We start from the raw sequence: 7,855 nt of genomic DNA, 5'->3' as shown, positions 1-7,855 counted from the left end.
AGAGAGAGAGAGAGAGAGAGAGAATATAATTGCAGAATATTTTTCTACTAACTCAAGAATGGGAGGACAATACACAAACACAATAGTGAAGTAATATTTAATTCAAAAATATTGCTTCATTATGAAAGGTGAACCAAAAATATTCCAAGGGGATCTTCTAGGACAGAGCAAAATATTCAAGATGGCAAGTCTAATCATGCAATTGAAGCTGAATTATTGCTATATGGAGCACATAAGCCACTTGGATACATTTATTCAAAAAATAAGCTGGTTTGTGGTAGAATGCACAAATTGTAAGTGTAACAATTCATTTCAAGGAGAAATCTTTATCTTTTGAAATGAAGTTGAAAATAAAAGCAACAATGACAACGGCAACAACAACAAACCAGACAAGTAGTCATGGTTTACAGTTCTTAGTATATAATGGGAAATTCATGCAATAGCTAAATGAAAATACACAATAAAGAGACTCTGAGCATATAAGTTATTTAACCAAATCAGAGTAAAAAAATTATCCCTGAATTCATTTGCAATCTGAATACAACCTTTCAAGTTGAGAATAAAAGGAAATGGCAGTGCCATAGGATTGACTCTATAAGGTCGCCCCCAAATTAGATTCTGTTTATTGTTTTTGCTAAATAAATATATTAATAATGATGGTCTTTCAAACTATATTATTACAGTACTATTTTGAAAGTTGCTTACATAAATGGACATTTCAGAATTAGCTTTGTTTTTTACCGGAACTCAAAATTTATCAGTCAGAGTCTGGTGCTAAAGATATGTCATTTCATTAAAAGATTTGTATAACCAGTTCAGTTAGGCAGTCTCTGAGAAGTGCTGGCTGAGGAATTCTAGGGCCTGAAACCCACACATCTTAAAGTTGCTGTTGAGAAACACTGGCCTATATTATTTGCATAATAATCAGTGGTGGGATTCAAATATGTAAACAACCGGTTCTCTGTGTGGATGCCGCTTCCAGAAGTCCATTCTGGGCCTGGGCAACAAAAAATTAGCTACCGGTTCTACTGAACTGGTGCGAACTGGCTGAATCCCACCACTGATAATAATACAATATAAACTACTTAGTATTAAATAATGTATTTTAAATTTGAATTGGTTCTGAATATCACAATTGAACAGAACCTTAGTAATTCCAAATAATACAATCTGATTTATTTCAAATGCACATTAATATAATTATTGCCTTCATTTACAATGGGAGTAATTTCATTGCTGCTATGGTTAAATAACTGGAAATCAAACTAGTGCAAATCACCCAGGAATCTATCACTAAATTCCAGTCAATCTTGTAATCATCTTTCTCCTGATCTGTTGGAGATGCTCAAGTGTTCTGTCTGCTAACACCAGGTTTGATGTTTGGATCCTGTACTATCCAAGGGAACAAACACTGTGCCTTTGTTCAAATGTAGTCTGATCATCCCTAAATGGTCCTATGACTTCAGCAAGCATTTACAAAATGAATTTATTCTTGTCTAGTGCCTGACAGAAAAGCCTGCTACAGAGATGAAAGATATATGAGGAATAATTCTGCCATGAAATAACAATGTGTGCCAAGGGGGTATTCAATAATTACATTGTGTTCAAAAGGAGAAACACAACCTCATTGACTCCAATCAGTCTCTCCTTGTTCGACATTCCTGCTAAAACACTTTTCTAAATAAGCTCTAAAGGCTCATTTATTCTGCTCTCTTCCCCTCACCCACTCATCCCCTTTGTTCTTTGAATCAGACTCTCTTAGAAAAGGTGGCTGCTTTTATCGCAGCAAAATGAATTTTTTAAGCACTCAACATGATTTACATCACTCAGTAAAATCTTTTGGTACATTATGCAGGTAATAAACAAGATGCCCTAGCCTTAATTATGTAAAATGCAAACCAAGAATGGCACCCATGTGAACAAGAGCCTTGTTCTTTCTTTTTCTTGACTCCCCCCCCCCATTTCCATCCTTTCTCCATCCTGTAGGATCACTTGGTGTCCTTGCACCCCCCAAAATATACACACCAATTCCAACTGTTGCATGTACAGCTAGCAGTTACAGTGTCTAAGGGTATGATAAAAAAAAATTAAAGATGGTGCCCATGATAATGCCTCACACATAAAAACAGAGGAAGTTTCTATCGCTCTGTCACAGCTACCATCTTGAATTTGTTTTACCTTGCCCTACAGATAATCCTGACAGCATCCATGTTTTTGCTCTGCATATTATACCCATCTGCTCTTTTTTTCCTTTCCATCCAAACTTGTTCAGTTCAGTGGACTTAGTGGAATGGACAGCAGTTCAGGAGAAGAATATATGAAGGGCTGTAGGGTACAGATGCCCTAAACATACTTCATGGTTATCATATTCTCCTTGCTTTTTATCATATCCCTGCTTGTTATCATATTCTCTCTTGCCTCTCCATGCCAACAAACCAATTCAGGAGAACGCAAAGATGTAAGATGCTATTTTTCAGCACTGCTCAGCACTGCACTAACAATGAATCAGATTGCTTAACTCAGGTCTCAGCACATAAAGGTCTCTGACCAAGCATTATTAGTTCCTTTTTAATTCCCTCATGCAGGCAACTATTTTTTTAAAAATGCCAATAAAGAAAAAGAAACCTTTGTTAGAATTGATCCATGTCAATTTCATCCTGCAATAATTAATTACTTTCCTCCAGGTTGTGTGCCTTCCAGGTATATGGTATTAAAGTACCCCAAATTTGCAGCTAGTGCAGTGTAAGAATCTTCTGAGTTGTAATAAAAATATAGAGTGCATTAGATTACAGAAGACTGATTAGAGTCCTATTCTGAAACCCCAAAAGTGAATTGAAGAAAAAGTTACATCACACCAGCTATACCCATGTCTAACCTTTAGACCCTTTAATTAACTCTCCTCGCATAAAATCTATGCTGAACGCAAGCTATAAAAAACCAGGAACCTTGTGCAAAAAAAAGGCAGAATTCTTGATCATTATGATCAAGCTTTCAAGAGATAGATGCTGGGTTTATATAACACAGAGAATCATGAGCTAAAACATCAAATTTCAACCTAGCCTGTGAACAAATTGTACCCACTTAACTAACTTTTGGTTCACTGAATAAGTGACAATAGGCATTTAATAGAAAGAGTGTAATTTTTTTTACTTGTGCTGATTTTGTTCAAAGTTTCATATTTGAAGGCTGAGAGCCAAGGCAACAAATATAATTTCTTTGTATGATAATGAATAAGGGCAATATGCAATAAAATAAATGTTAACATTTCAATATAATATTCTGTATTACTCCAGAAGAAAACTTGAAAGATTTTGAATATTCTACCCATATGAAACAATGAGAATCCAGGATTCTTTTGGCCTCTAATCCTCTTTTGTCCATGTCATTAATCACTGCTTTTCTCTCAATAGCGCACTCCACAATATCAAGCATATGACTGGTCCTTGGTTCAATACTGTGTATGTGCACTTTCAAATCAGTGTTGACTCCTGGTGATTGCCTGGATTGGTACCTGCAGATTTCTTGGCAAGGTTTTTTAGAAATAGTTTGCCATTGCCTGTTTCCCAGGGCTAAAAGAAAGTGACTGGCCCAAGGTCACCCAGCTGGCTTTATGCCTAAAGTGGGACTGAAATTACAGCAACACTAGAACTCCCAAGTTCTAGTCTGATGTCTTAACCCCTACACTAAACTTTTGCTCTGGAGCAGTATTTGCTATAAAGAACAAATCTGGGAAAAAAGCAGCTGATTCACAAGAAATTAGACCACTCAAAATGATGCTTCACTAAGTTGCTTTATTTACAACCATATCTTTTGTTTCATACTCAGAACACCTGAAATAGCTATTTCAAGGTTGAACATGCAGAATAATGAAAAAGGAACTCAACATATTTAATATGGAAAAAATGTGAAGATGTATTTACAGAATTTATTTGTGGATCCTCCATTGGTACTACCTCACAAAAAAGAGACCTAAGACATTTTAATTGTATACAGTTGAAAAAGAAGGTTAAAGACTCACTTTTAAGTTAGATTCCCCCCACAGATGAATCATATTTATAACAATCAAGGTTAAATTGGGGCAGTATATTCAGAATAGAATATTTTTCGAAATGTATTATTATAACTATTGGGAATTATAGAAGAAAAGTTATTAGTTTTCTACATGAAACAACAAAAACAGCATCATTTTATATCTGAATTTCTGGAAAATAACATTCAGTTACGGTATATATTGAAATCAAATGTATTAATGATCATTTATGATTACTAAGCTCAGTAATATAAATTGATCTGGAATTGAATAGCAAATTAGCACTTTTTAAAGGAAAAGTTTAAGAATTTTTTAAAAGCCTAGCACAAACATTGACAAGAAATTACAAAGACAATATAGTCTATGCATGTTTTTGTAATATTTTATTGATTTTCTAATTTTACATTTCAGTATTTAAAAAGCAACATGGTGGCTGGGTTAATCAATAATTCAATAACATACAAAAATCTTTAGTACAAAACTCAAGCTACATCAAATGTTTCCTCTCTTTTTCCCTTAATATCTACTGTATCATATTTGAACTAATACAGTTCTTATTATATCAATGAAGTAAAAATAGCACTGTTACATTTATCAATAAATTTTAGCTTATACATATTCTAGTTGCTTTAACATTCAATCTTTATAGACAATCAATGTCCTGTTGTTAGTTTTTCTCAATTTTTAGTTTCCCACCAATATTTAAATTTAACATTTGATATTTATAATTTCCAGGTTTTAGGTAACCAAAGTTTCCTTTATCACAATTCATAATAAAGTCTAATATTCAAAATACACATCTTATCTATTTGAGTATATTCTATTTCCCACCATCTTACATCATCTAGTTAATAATACAGTATAACATCCTTCTTTTCAACTAATTTCCAAATGTCTTAAATTTAATGACCAAAATTTCCCCTATTTCAACATCAAATATTTCCTCTCTTTTTCCCTTAATACCTACTGTCTCATATTTAAGCTAATACAGTCCTTATTATATCAACTAAGTAAAAACATGTTTATTACATTTATCAATAAATTTTAGCTTATACATATCTTAATTACTTTTACATTCAATCTTTATAGACAATCAATATCCTATTTATTTGTTTTCCCCAATTTTTAATTTCCAATCAATATTCAAATTTAACTTTTAATATTTATACTTCCAAGTTTTAAGTGACCAAAATTTTCTTTATCTCAATTCATAACAAAATCTAGTATTTAAAATACATACCTTGTCTATTTGAGTATATTCTATTTTAATTAGTAATATAAAGTCCTCTCTAATAAATCAAAACCCCAATTTTCTTCAGCCTTATTCTGGTTTTTTTCCTTTGCCAGCTCGCCTTCCATTTCAGTGCTTTTAAGTCATCAAATAGATCTCCCTCTGTTGTTATATATATTATTTGAAATAAAAGAGACCATCCAGTCGCCATTTTTTTGGGAAGGGCTAGCTAATTGTCTCTCTATTATTCCAGATCCCCATAGTTGTCCTGATATGTTTGTCTTCCCTTCGGTCTGTTCTTCTTGCTCAAGTTTCTTCTGGTTTATATCTTTTCCATTTTCAGTGTTCTCAGTCCCTTTTCTGGATTTTCCATTGACTGTATTTGTTGATCAGTTGAATCCTCTATCATAGTATTTAATTGTTCCACTTCTGTTATCTTCTGCATAGTTGATTCTTTAATTGTAGTCACAATTTGGGTTCGTATATCTAGGCTGACATCTTGTTATTTTCTGTAGCATCTTATTTCATCACAAGCTGAAAGAATGGTTTCAATATAAAAAGAATCTGTTCCTGGTCTTCATTCATATTCTTTTAATGGTGTGTTAAATTGAGGGCTTTAAAGTCAGAGAATGAAAATAATTTTATAACTGAGTATAGAACACAGCTGAGCTTCTCACAGCTGATATTTGTCAAGGTTGAAAAAGTCTTATCTGTAGTCTCCTTTAGACCAGCGGTTCTCAACCTATGGGTCGTGACCCCATTTGGGGTCGACCAACCATTTCACGGGGGTCGCCAAGCAAGGCTGTCCGCCATTTTTTTCCCCTTTTCTGGCGGGTGCCTTACCTCCCTTGGGCTGGGCCAGCTGGTGGTCGGCCTGCTCCGTGTCTGCCACTTGCCAGCTACGCCTCGGCCGGCGCAGGGGGCAGAACCACGCATGTGCAGTGCTCCCGGGCAGGGAAAGTCCTTGACTTACGACCGGTTGGGTAGTCCTCGACTTACGACCGGTTTAGTTCTCGACTTACGACCGGTTTAGTCCTTGACTTACGACCGGTTGGGGGTCGTGGCATTAAAAAGGTTGAGAACCACTGCTTTAGACAATAACAAGTTGTAATATCAAACTTGGCCACAAGATGTCACCAATGCTGTTTAAAGTTTTTTAAGTCCAAAATTTTTATAATCCTTTTTCCAATTTTATTTCTTTTTTGTAAATGAAAACCAAAGTCTTCAGTAAAGATAAGAAATCTTTTGGTCCCCAAATTTTAGAAGCATATAAATCCAGTTAGATTAAGGTTATTCTTTCAGTGTTTTAACTCCCCTGGATAGTCAGTCGCCGCTATTCTTAGAGGGTGGGATAGAAGTTCCCTTCCCTCTCTCCTCTCAGGGGGGAAGATACTTTGGGCAGCTTTTACAGGAAAAGAAAATACTTAGGATTGAAGAGAGGTTCAGATCTCACCCAGTCTCATCCGCACTGCTTTAGAAGTGCCTGGTGGTAAGTTTGACTTAGGCTGTTTGCAGCCTAGTGATGAGCCATATTTCTATGGCTGGTCTTTTGTCCGCCAGTTTGGAGGGCTGCCCCAGATTGAGTGGAAAGGCTACCGTCCTCCCATGATCAAGCGTGGGTCCCCTCCTTGCTTGTCGCCCCTACAGGGCGACTCTCGACCCTTTCCAGGGTCCCCCAGCAGAGCGAAACCGAACACGGAAGACGGAGCTCACCTTCCAGCAGCCGAGGCGGCTGCAATGGCAAACCGGAAGTTAATACAGTTTATGCATTGAGGAAAGCTTATGGACTGAATGGATTCTCATCTGAATGGTATAAAACTTTAACGGAACTGCTAACACCTACCTTTTTATAATTGTTTAAAATTGTTAAATTGTCAAAGCCTATTAAAGCCTAGATGTGCAAATTATCTTTTCACATAGGCATTAACATATTGTGCTCTAGTCAGGCAGCTACGGAAAGTAATACCATTGATAATTCACCCATCTCAGTCTGGATTTATTAAAAATAGACAAACATCTGATAATATCTTTTTTGGACATTGATATTTTGACATTGTGGGAGATAATTTAGAATTGGCTGTTTTAATCTCATTGGGCACTGAAAAGGTCCTTGATATGATTCAGACTGAATTTATGAAATCTGTTCTAAGAAGATATAGGCTTCCACCATTTACTGGATTATCATTTGGTATCTGTACCCTATATGGAGATGATGTAATGTGGAGGTAATTGGTAATGTGTGAGTCATCACAAATGGATTTCTTTCTCAACCCAGCAAGCATTATCATCAAGGATGACCCATATCTTCTTTAATCTTTAATTTGATTCCTGAACCTTTAGCTTCTTTCATTAGACAGTCTAAAGATATTAAATGTATAGTGGCAATATAAATTGTTTCTATACACTAATGGTATAATAGTCATTTTGGAAAATTATGTAGTGTCATTACCAAAGTTTACTAAAGTGTAACAATATGATGTCCATTCTGATTACACAATCTTTGCCTTTGGGATCTACAATACCGATAGGATACTATGAGAAATTAGCACTTTTAATTTGTAGAGACTATATAAAATACTTGGATTTATATTTCT

Source organism: Protobothrops mucrosquamatus, unplaced genomic scaffold, assembly GCF_001527695.2.
Source record: "Protobothrops mucrosquamatus isolate PMUCROS unplaced genomic scaffold, P.Mucros_1.0 scaffold252, whole genome shotgun sequence".
Taxonomy (NCBI): Eukaryota; Metazoa; Chordata; class Lepidosauria; order Squamata; family Viperidae; genus Protobothrops; species Protobothrops mucrosquamatus.
The sequence above is the reverse complement of the archived record's forward strand: the minus strand, read 5'-3'. Positions refer to the sequence as shown.